Raw genomic sequence first — 8,624 nt, 5'->3', positions numbered from 1 at the left:
TTATCCGCCACCAACTAGGGTTCAAGCCGCAATGTTTTAGTGCACTTTCTGCTTGAAAAAACATCAATTTTTCGGGCTGCTGCTACAGCAGCGGCTGCAACAATACCTAATTTTTCAGGCATATGTACATGCCTAATTTTTCTGGCCTCTGGTGCTGCACTGTGGCTGCAAAAACAAAACAAAAAAAAAGGCACATACATGTGTCAATTCCCCTTCGTGATCGTTACCTTGTGGTAAAGGGACTTGCGTATCACAATGAAGCGACCACCTCTATGAGTGTGTTGGCAATGGCAATGTTGGCACACCCCAGATGATAAGGTCGTTGCTTCATTGTGAAGAGACCAAAAGCGATCGGCTGGATAATTTTGCATAGAAAAAACATGAATTTTCTTTGATCAATTAAGGTGATCATTAAAGCCTACTAGGCCAACAATGGGTCCACACTGCAGAATCATTGTTTTCTGGGTCACTTAACTGTCACTGAACTACCTCAGCACGACCATAGGCTTTGAAAAAAAAACATTGCCTGCAATCACCCAAGATTGACGCATAGAGGAATAAAATTTATGTCATGAGTGTGTCAACTATTGACAACTCTTTGCGGTTGTCTACAATCTATTCCATACACGTCCCCTGATAGGGGACGTAACAGGGATTAAACTGATAGGAATAGTACTACTTAACACACCACTTATATCTGTTGGCACAGTACATTGCACGGCACACGTGCAGTGCCCCAAATTGGAAGTAGGAGGACCAGCCAAGCATCTTTTTCCATCTCCCGGTTCCTAAAATCTATTCCATACACGTACCCTGATAGGGGACGTAACAGGGATTAAACTGATAGGAATAGTACTACTTAACATACCACTCATATTGGGATTGCACAGTACATTACACGGCGCACGCGCAGTGCCCCAAATTTTAAGTAAGAGGACCGACCAAGCATCTTTTTCCATCTCCCGGTTCCCAAAATCTATTCCATACACGTCCCCTGATAGGGGACGTAACAGGGATTAAACTGATAGGAATAGTACTACTTAAACACACCACTCATATCTGGTGGCACAGTACATTGCAAGGCGTACGCGCAGTGCCCCAAATTTGAAGTAAGAGGACCGACCAAGCATCTTTTTCCATCACCCGGTTCCTAAAATCTATTTCATACACCGGCCCCTGATAGGGGACAAAACAGAGATTAAACTGTTAAGAACAGATTTTTTTAATAAAAAAAAAAGAGGACAGCCTCTGCGGAGCTGGGTATTTTTTGGGCGCTTTACTGAACGCTCATGCACAATGGCTGTAGGCTCATGCGTCCTTTTGCGGAGGTGACAAACCTGGTCAGTCAAACCCAAGGCAACATCATCGACCTCATCCCATATGCGTTTTTTCTGGAGCGTGCCCTGCGAAGAGTGCTGGATCAGGCCGTAGATGAGCATGAAGAGGAAGAGTTGTGGTCACCATCACCACCAGAAGCAGCCTTGTCGTCGTCGATTGCTGGACCTGCGGCAACGCAGAGAGAGGAGTCTGAAGAAGAGGAGTCAGAGGAGGAAGGTGGCTTTGAGGAGGTGGAAGACCAACCACAGCAGGCGTCCCAGGCGGCTTGTTTTTACCTTTCAGGGACCCTTGGTGTTGTACGTGGCTGGGTGGAGGAAGAGACCTTCAATGATGTCAGTGAGGACAAGGAACAGGACATGGCTAGCTTGGTATCCAACCTTGTGCAAATGGGGAATTTGCGGTTGTGCAAACGGACTGTTTTCGGTTGTTTGCGGTGCGTTAAACGGGGAGTTTGGTCTGTCAGAGTTTGGTCTGTCACCGTGAACCGGGCGTAACCCTTGCACTACCTGATCGATACACACACTGGATGTTTTAAAGCACGTTATTCCAAACAATTTAGGAATGTTAGGTGATGTATGCCTGTTGAGAAAGGGTTGAGACGCATGCATATAGAAACATAGAAACATAGAAACATAGAATGTGTCGGCAGATAAGAACCATTTGGCCCATCTAGTCTGCCCAATATACTGAATACTATGGATAGCCCCCGGCCCTATAAACACGTGCATGCATGTATGATATATATACATGCATAAATGGTCACTTCATAGGATGATGTGTGCGGATGTGCCCAGCATCTGCGCACATCTGCCCTTAGTGGCCCACAGGGGCTCATGTTGGGCCCTGTGGGAAATATGTGGTCCCTGGTTGATCTGTGTCCCCTTATATGATCTGTGCCCCCCTTATATGTGTCCCCTTATAGTTAGTATATATTTCCTGTCCCTCTCATGTAGATATATATATATATATATATATATATATACACATTCACCTAAAGAATTATTAGGAACACCTGTTCTATTTCTCATTAATGCAATTATCTAGTCAACCAATCACATGGCAGTTGCTTCAATGCATTTAGGGGTGTGGTCCTGGTCAAGACAATCTCCTGAACTCCAAACTGAATGTCAGAATGGGAAAGAAAGGTGATTTAAGCAATTTTGTTGGTGCCAGACGTGCCGGTCTGAGTATTTCACAATCTGCTCAGTTACTGGGATTTTCACGCACAACCATTTCTAGAGTTTACAAAGAATGGTGTGAAAAGGGTAAAACATCCAGTATGCGGCAGTCCTGTGGACGAAAATGCCTTGTGGATGCTAGAGGTCAGAGGAGAATGGGCCGACTGATTCAAGCTGATAGAAGATCAACGTTGACTGAAATAACCACTCGTTACAACCGAGGTATGCAGCAAAGCATTTGTGAAGCCACAACACGCACAACCTTGAGGCGGAAGAGCTACAACAGCAGAAGACCCCACCGGCTACCACTCATCTCCACTACAAATAGGAAAAAGAGGCTACAATTTGCAGGAGCTCACCAAAATTGGACTGTTGAAGACTGGAAAAATGTTGCCTGGTCTGATGAGTCTCGATTTCTGTTGAGACATTCAAATGGTAGAGTCAGAATTTGGCGTAAACAGAATGAGAACATGTATCCATCCTCTGATGGCTACTTCCAGCAGGATAATGCACCATGTCACAAAGCCCGAATCATTAAAATTGGTTTCTTGAACATGACAATGAGTTCACTGTACTAAAATGGCCCCCACAGTCACCAGATCTCAACCCAATAGAGCATCTTTGGGATGTGGTGGAACGGGAGCTTCGTGCCCTGGATGTGCATCCCTCAAATCTCCATCAACTGCAAGATGCTATCCTATCAATATGGGCCAACATTTCTAAAGAATGCTATCAGCACCTTGTTGAATTAATGCCACGTAGAATTAAGACAGTTCTGAAGGCAAAAGGGGGTCCAACACCGTATTAGTATGGTGTTCCTAATAATTCTTTAGGTGAGTGTATATATATATATATATATATATATATATATATGGGGATGTGTGTATGCAGTGCATACATCTATATATGTGTATCTGCCATGGCTCTCCCCCAGGTATATATATATACACACTCACCTAAAGAATTATTAGGAACACTATACTAATACGGTGTTGGACCCCCTTTTGCCTTCAGAACTGCCTTAATTCTACGTGGCATTGATTCAACAAGGTGCTGATAGCATTCTTTAGAAATGTTGGCCCATATTGATAGGATAGCATCTTGCAGTTGATGGAGATTTGAGGGATGCACATCCAGGGCACGAAGCTCCCGTTCCACCACATCCCAAAGATGCTCTATTGGGTTGAGATCTGGTGACTGTGGGGGCCATTTTAGTACAGTGAACTCATTGTCATGTTCAAGAAACCAATTTGAAATGATTCGAGCTTTGTGACATGGTGCATTATCCTGCTGGAAGTAGCCATCAGAGGATGGATACATGTTCTCATTCTGTTTACGCCAAATTCTGACTCTACCATTTGAATGTCTCAACAGAAATCGAGACTCATCAGACCAGGCAACATTTTTCCAGTCTTCAACAGTCCAATTTTGGTGAGCTCGTGCAAATTGTAGCCTCTTTTTCCTATTTGTAGTGGAGATGAGTGGTAGCCGGTGGGGTCTTCTGCTGTTGTAGCCCATCCGCCTCAAGGTTGTGCGTGTTGTGGCTTCACAAATGCTTTGCTGCATACCTCGGTTGTAACGAGTGGTTATTTCAGTCAACGTTGCTCTTCTATTAGCTTGAATCAGTCGGCCCATTCTCCTCTGACCTCTAGCATCCACAAGGCATTTTTGCCCACAGGACTGCCGCATACTGGATGTTTTTCCCTTTTCACACCATTCTTTGTAAACCCTAGAAATGGTTGTGCGTGAAAATCCCAGTAACTGAGCAGATTGTGAAATACTCAGACCGGCCCGTCTGGCACCAACAACCATGCCACGCTTAAAATTGCTTAAATAACCTTTCTTTCCCATTCTGACATTCAGTTTGGAGTTCAGGAGATTGTCTTGACCAGGACCACACCCCTAAATGCATTGAAGCAACTGCCATGTGATTGGTTGACTAGATAATTGCATTAATGAGAAATAGAACAGGTGTTCCTAATAATTCTTTAGGTGAGTGTATATATATATGGGCCTATAACTGCCCATGTATGCCCCAGGTTTATAATGAGTATATATTTGTATATAGATACGCCCCAAGTATCTATATACATATATATACTTAAATTTCCCCCATAGGGACAGCGTTTAGCCAGTTCCTGCAGTGGGGTGGATATGTCTCCAGGTGGCTGGTGACTTCAAAGGCTAAGGGATCAATAGATCTGAGGCCTTTTGTTGAGTTTATCAGCCTAGTTACTATGCTCTCCCCCACCTTGTGCTTGTGACATGGCTGGGCATGTGGTGCTGCTAGCCTCAGGGGGCCAACTGGCTGTCCTGAGTGCACGCATAACGTCACAGTCACACTATGATGTCACATCCCTGAGGAGGGGGGAGGTGGGCTGGTTCTGAGGCGGATATAGGAGCCTCAAGCCAGGAAGAGGGGCTTTTGGAACTGGACTACAGAGAGAGCCACACATGGGAACAGGTCCCTGAAGGAAGAGAGGCCCATATGCCCCTGGAGATGGCTGAGTATACGCTGGCATGGCATTGTATCTCTGCCCTTGCAGTGCCAACCATATTTACCCCTTCCCTGCCCAGCAGCATCAACCCCTGTTGGTGAAACCCCCTGCAAATACCCTGGCACTGCATTGTATCTCTGCCCTTGCAGTACCAAACACATTCCCCCTTTCCCTACACCCCTGATCTCCCCTGATTATCTAACCCCTGCCACTATAAACCCCATACCCTAATCTATCCCCACCATCATCCCGACTATCCCTCTCCCTGTTATTCACCCCTACCATTCCCCTGTACCCCAGCATTCCCTTGCAGGGTATTAACCCTTGCATTGCTGGATCCCTACCCTTCCGTACCCCTTCACCCTAAACCTACCAGAGTCACTTGCAAGGTATTAACCCGTGCATTGCTGGATCCCTACCCAATGTAACCCTTCGTCGTTCCCTTAGGGATAGAATTAGTCAGGTGGGGTGGGCTGCTAATACATGTGTGTGTATTGTATAATTAGTTTGTGGGTGGAATTTGGGAACCGTGTAGTGTAGTTTAGTGCTGTATTTATAGTACTGTATTGTTAGTGTATTGCATGTCTAGTGTATTAATAAATACTTTTATATATAACTATCTGTGTAATGTGTGGTTATTAGCGATAGTTAGTTTAGTAAGGCACATGCAGCTAGCTTAGTGATTAGCGTAAGGTAAAGGCAAAGTATTGTATTATTGTTATATAAATGTAAAAATGGGCGGAGTCATCAATAGACGGCTCCTCCCATTTATGAATATTAATTATTGCTATTTGCATAAATATTGGTGATTAATATTCCCCCTTTACATTGGCGAGCCAGGCCCACTGCTCAGATTTTGAAATCTGTGTTTGGTTTTGAGGCTAGAGGTCCGTTATACTGTGAATTATCAGGCAAGACAGACGCGGTCAGTGGTCTGAGCGTCTAGGACCTGATAATTCGGACAGGTAACGCGACTCTTCCTTACGGTGTTTGAGGCTAGAGGTTGGTTATACTGTCAATTATCAGGCAAGAGAGACGCGGTCAGTGGTCTGAGCGTCTAGGACCTGATAATTCGGACAGGTAACACGTTTCTTCCTTACAGCACCAAACGCAGATAAAAATCTTTAGCAGAGAATCTATTGTCTATCTGTGAACTAATATTTTGCTATTTGGTTTACACGGTCACTGCATCGCTCAAGTGATTGCGAGGGAGAAGAGGACACGTCACTGAAAGAGATCCATCTTCGTTGGAGCGGCGTACAAGTCCGGCTGGTCGGGAAGAAGCGATCCGGAAGAAAAAGGACTTCTTCCAAGCAGCTGTTAGGACGAAGAGTTACGGCCCCAATGAGAAGATGGACGCTCATCAAACAGTGAGTATGGACTTCCCCACACTGCAACACTTGAGCAGACACAGCACATTTAATCCCATCCTCCCCACTACATACAAGTCAGCAGAAATGCTGTGGTCCGATTTGTTAGCACAGGCTTGTAGTTACGACAGGCTATGTGTTAACAAACGGACGGTGTTGAACACCAAACGGCTTCGGATGCTAGCCAAACTTGTGCAAACATTTGAGGTTAGCATCTGCCTGCCAAAGGAAGTTGCGCTGGTGTCTCAGTCAACGGAGACAATTCCTCCGGCCATTCACTGCCAGTGCTGTACCAGTAATTCGGACCAGGTTTCGGCATTGCAGGCACAGCTGGCAGAGAATGTGTAGTCTACTGTTGACCGAGATGCGCAGGTGGCTAGGATAGAGTCACAGTTAGTAGAGCTGCAGAGGCAGAAGGAGGAAATTGAGGCTAAGTTGACTCAGTCTTATACTGAGGTCAAGGCCTTCAAGGAGCAGACTGCCTCTACTGATGTGACGGTAGCCAAATTGAAGGCTCAGGTTGCTGTAAGCTCCCAGATAATGACTGGCATGCAACAGGTCATCACCAAGTTGGTACCGCCCCTTTCTTTTCCCGTAAAGTCAGGGTCGGAATCTCCCCAAACTTTGCCCTATGCAGGGCAAAAAGGGGGGAGAGTAGTCTGTGACAGGCCAAATCACCTGACCAAGCCTGTCCAGACTAACAGAGATTTTTCCCTGACTTTGGGGAAAAGAGAGATTGTGAAAAGTGCCTCCCTGAGGATGGAACAATTCAGGGAGCGCGGATGCAGTGTGGATGGACCTAAGCCATGCCGTGCAAACATCACATGTTTTGCGTGTGGTGGCTTGGGTCATATAGCAAAGCACTGCAAAACACACAGGACAGAAAGTCCAATCAGGTGCTTCAGTTGTGGGAACAAAGGACACATTGCAAGGAATTGCCCTTGTGCAAGTAATTGTAATGTGTCCAGTGATGGGATCCAGGTAACAAATCGTGCAGTGGGGTCTAGTCAGCTTGGCCATAAAGGGGTTACCTCTCGGCAGCATCACCAGCTGCTGAAGGGTCAGAATGGCCAAGCTAGGCTAGGCAACATTTGACACCCCTGTACTGTTTGTTACACCGTTTGTTCCCTGTGTATGTCCATGTTGTGTGTTTTTGTTATCTGTTTGTACGTTCTTCTGGATGTTGATGGTGGTAGTCCTTGTCTACGAATGTGTTCCACCATGCTGATTTATGTAGTTTGTTGTAAGTCCAGTCTGCTGTTTTTGTTTCATTCTGTGTACCCTTGGAGTGGAACAGTGTTATACTGTGGATCGAGAACGTATAGGTTCGCGAGCAGATAATTTCACACGGGAAATCCTGCTGGTCGGGAGAAACATAGAAACATAGAATGTGTCGGCAGATAAGAACCATTTGGCCCATCTAGTCTGCCCAATATACTGAATACTATGGATAGCCCCCGGCCCTATCTTATATGAAGGATGGCCTTATGCCTATCCCATGCATGCTTAAACCCCTTCACTGTATTTGCAGCTACCACTTCTGCAGGAAGGCTATTCCATGCATCCACTACTCTCTCAGTAAAGTAATACTTCCTTATATTACTTTTAAACCTTTGCCCCTCTAATTTAAAACTGTGTCCTCTTGTGGTAGTTTTTCTTCTTTTAAATATGCTCTCTTCCTTTACCGAGTTGATTCCCTTTATGTATTTAAAAGTTTCTATCATATCCCCTCTGTCTCTTCTTTCTTCCAAGCTATACATATTAAGGTCCTTTAACCTTTCCTGGTAAGTTTTATCCTGCAATCCATGTACTAGTTTAGTAGCTCTTCTCTGAACTCTCTCTAGAGTATCTATATCCTTCTGGAGATATGGCCTCCAGTACTGCGCCCAATACTCCAAGTGAGGTCTCACCAGTGTTCTGTACAGCGGCATAAGCACTTCACTCTTTCTACTGCTTATACCTCTCCCTATACATCCAAGCATTCTGCTGGCATTTCGTGCTGCTCTATTACATTGTCTTCCCACCTTTAAGTCTTCTGAAATAATTACTCCTAAATCCCTTTCCTCAGATACTGAGGTCAGGACTGTGTCAAATATTCTATATTCTGCCCTTGGGTTTTTACGCCCCAGGTGCATTATCTTGCACTTATCCACATTAAATTTCAGTTTCCAGAGTTCTGACCATTCTTCTAGTTTTCCTAAATCCTTTTCCATTTGGCGTTTCCCTCCAGGAACATCAAC

General features: G+C 45.1%; 1 pseudogene; it reads right to left on the bottom strand.

Annotated features, from left to right (window-relative positions):
* Positions 1 to 1,065: 1,065 nt before the first annotated feature.
* On the bottom strand, positions 1,066 to 1,242 carry LOC121002942 (annotated as a pseudogene).
* Between the last annotated feature and the right edge of the window lie 7,382 nt (positions 1,243 to 8,624).

Source organism: Bufo bufo, chromosome 5 (assembly GCF_905171765.1).
Source record: "Bufo bufo chromosome 5, aBufBuf1.1, whole genome shotgun sequence".
In the NCBI taxonomy this organism is placed as follows: domain Eukaryota; kingdom Metazoa; phylum Chordata; class Amphibia; order Anura; family Bufonidae; genus Bufo; species Bufo bufo.
Note: the sequence above shows the minus strand (reverse complement) of the source record. Positions and strands in the feature narration are given on the sequence as shown.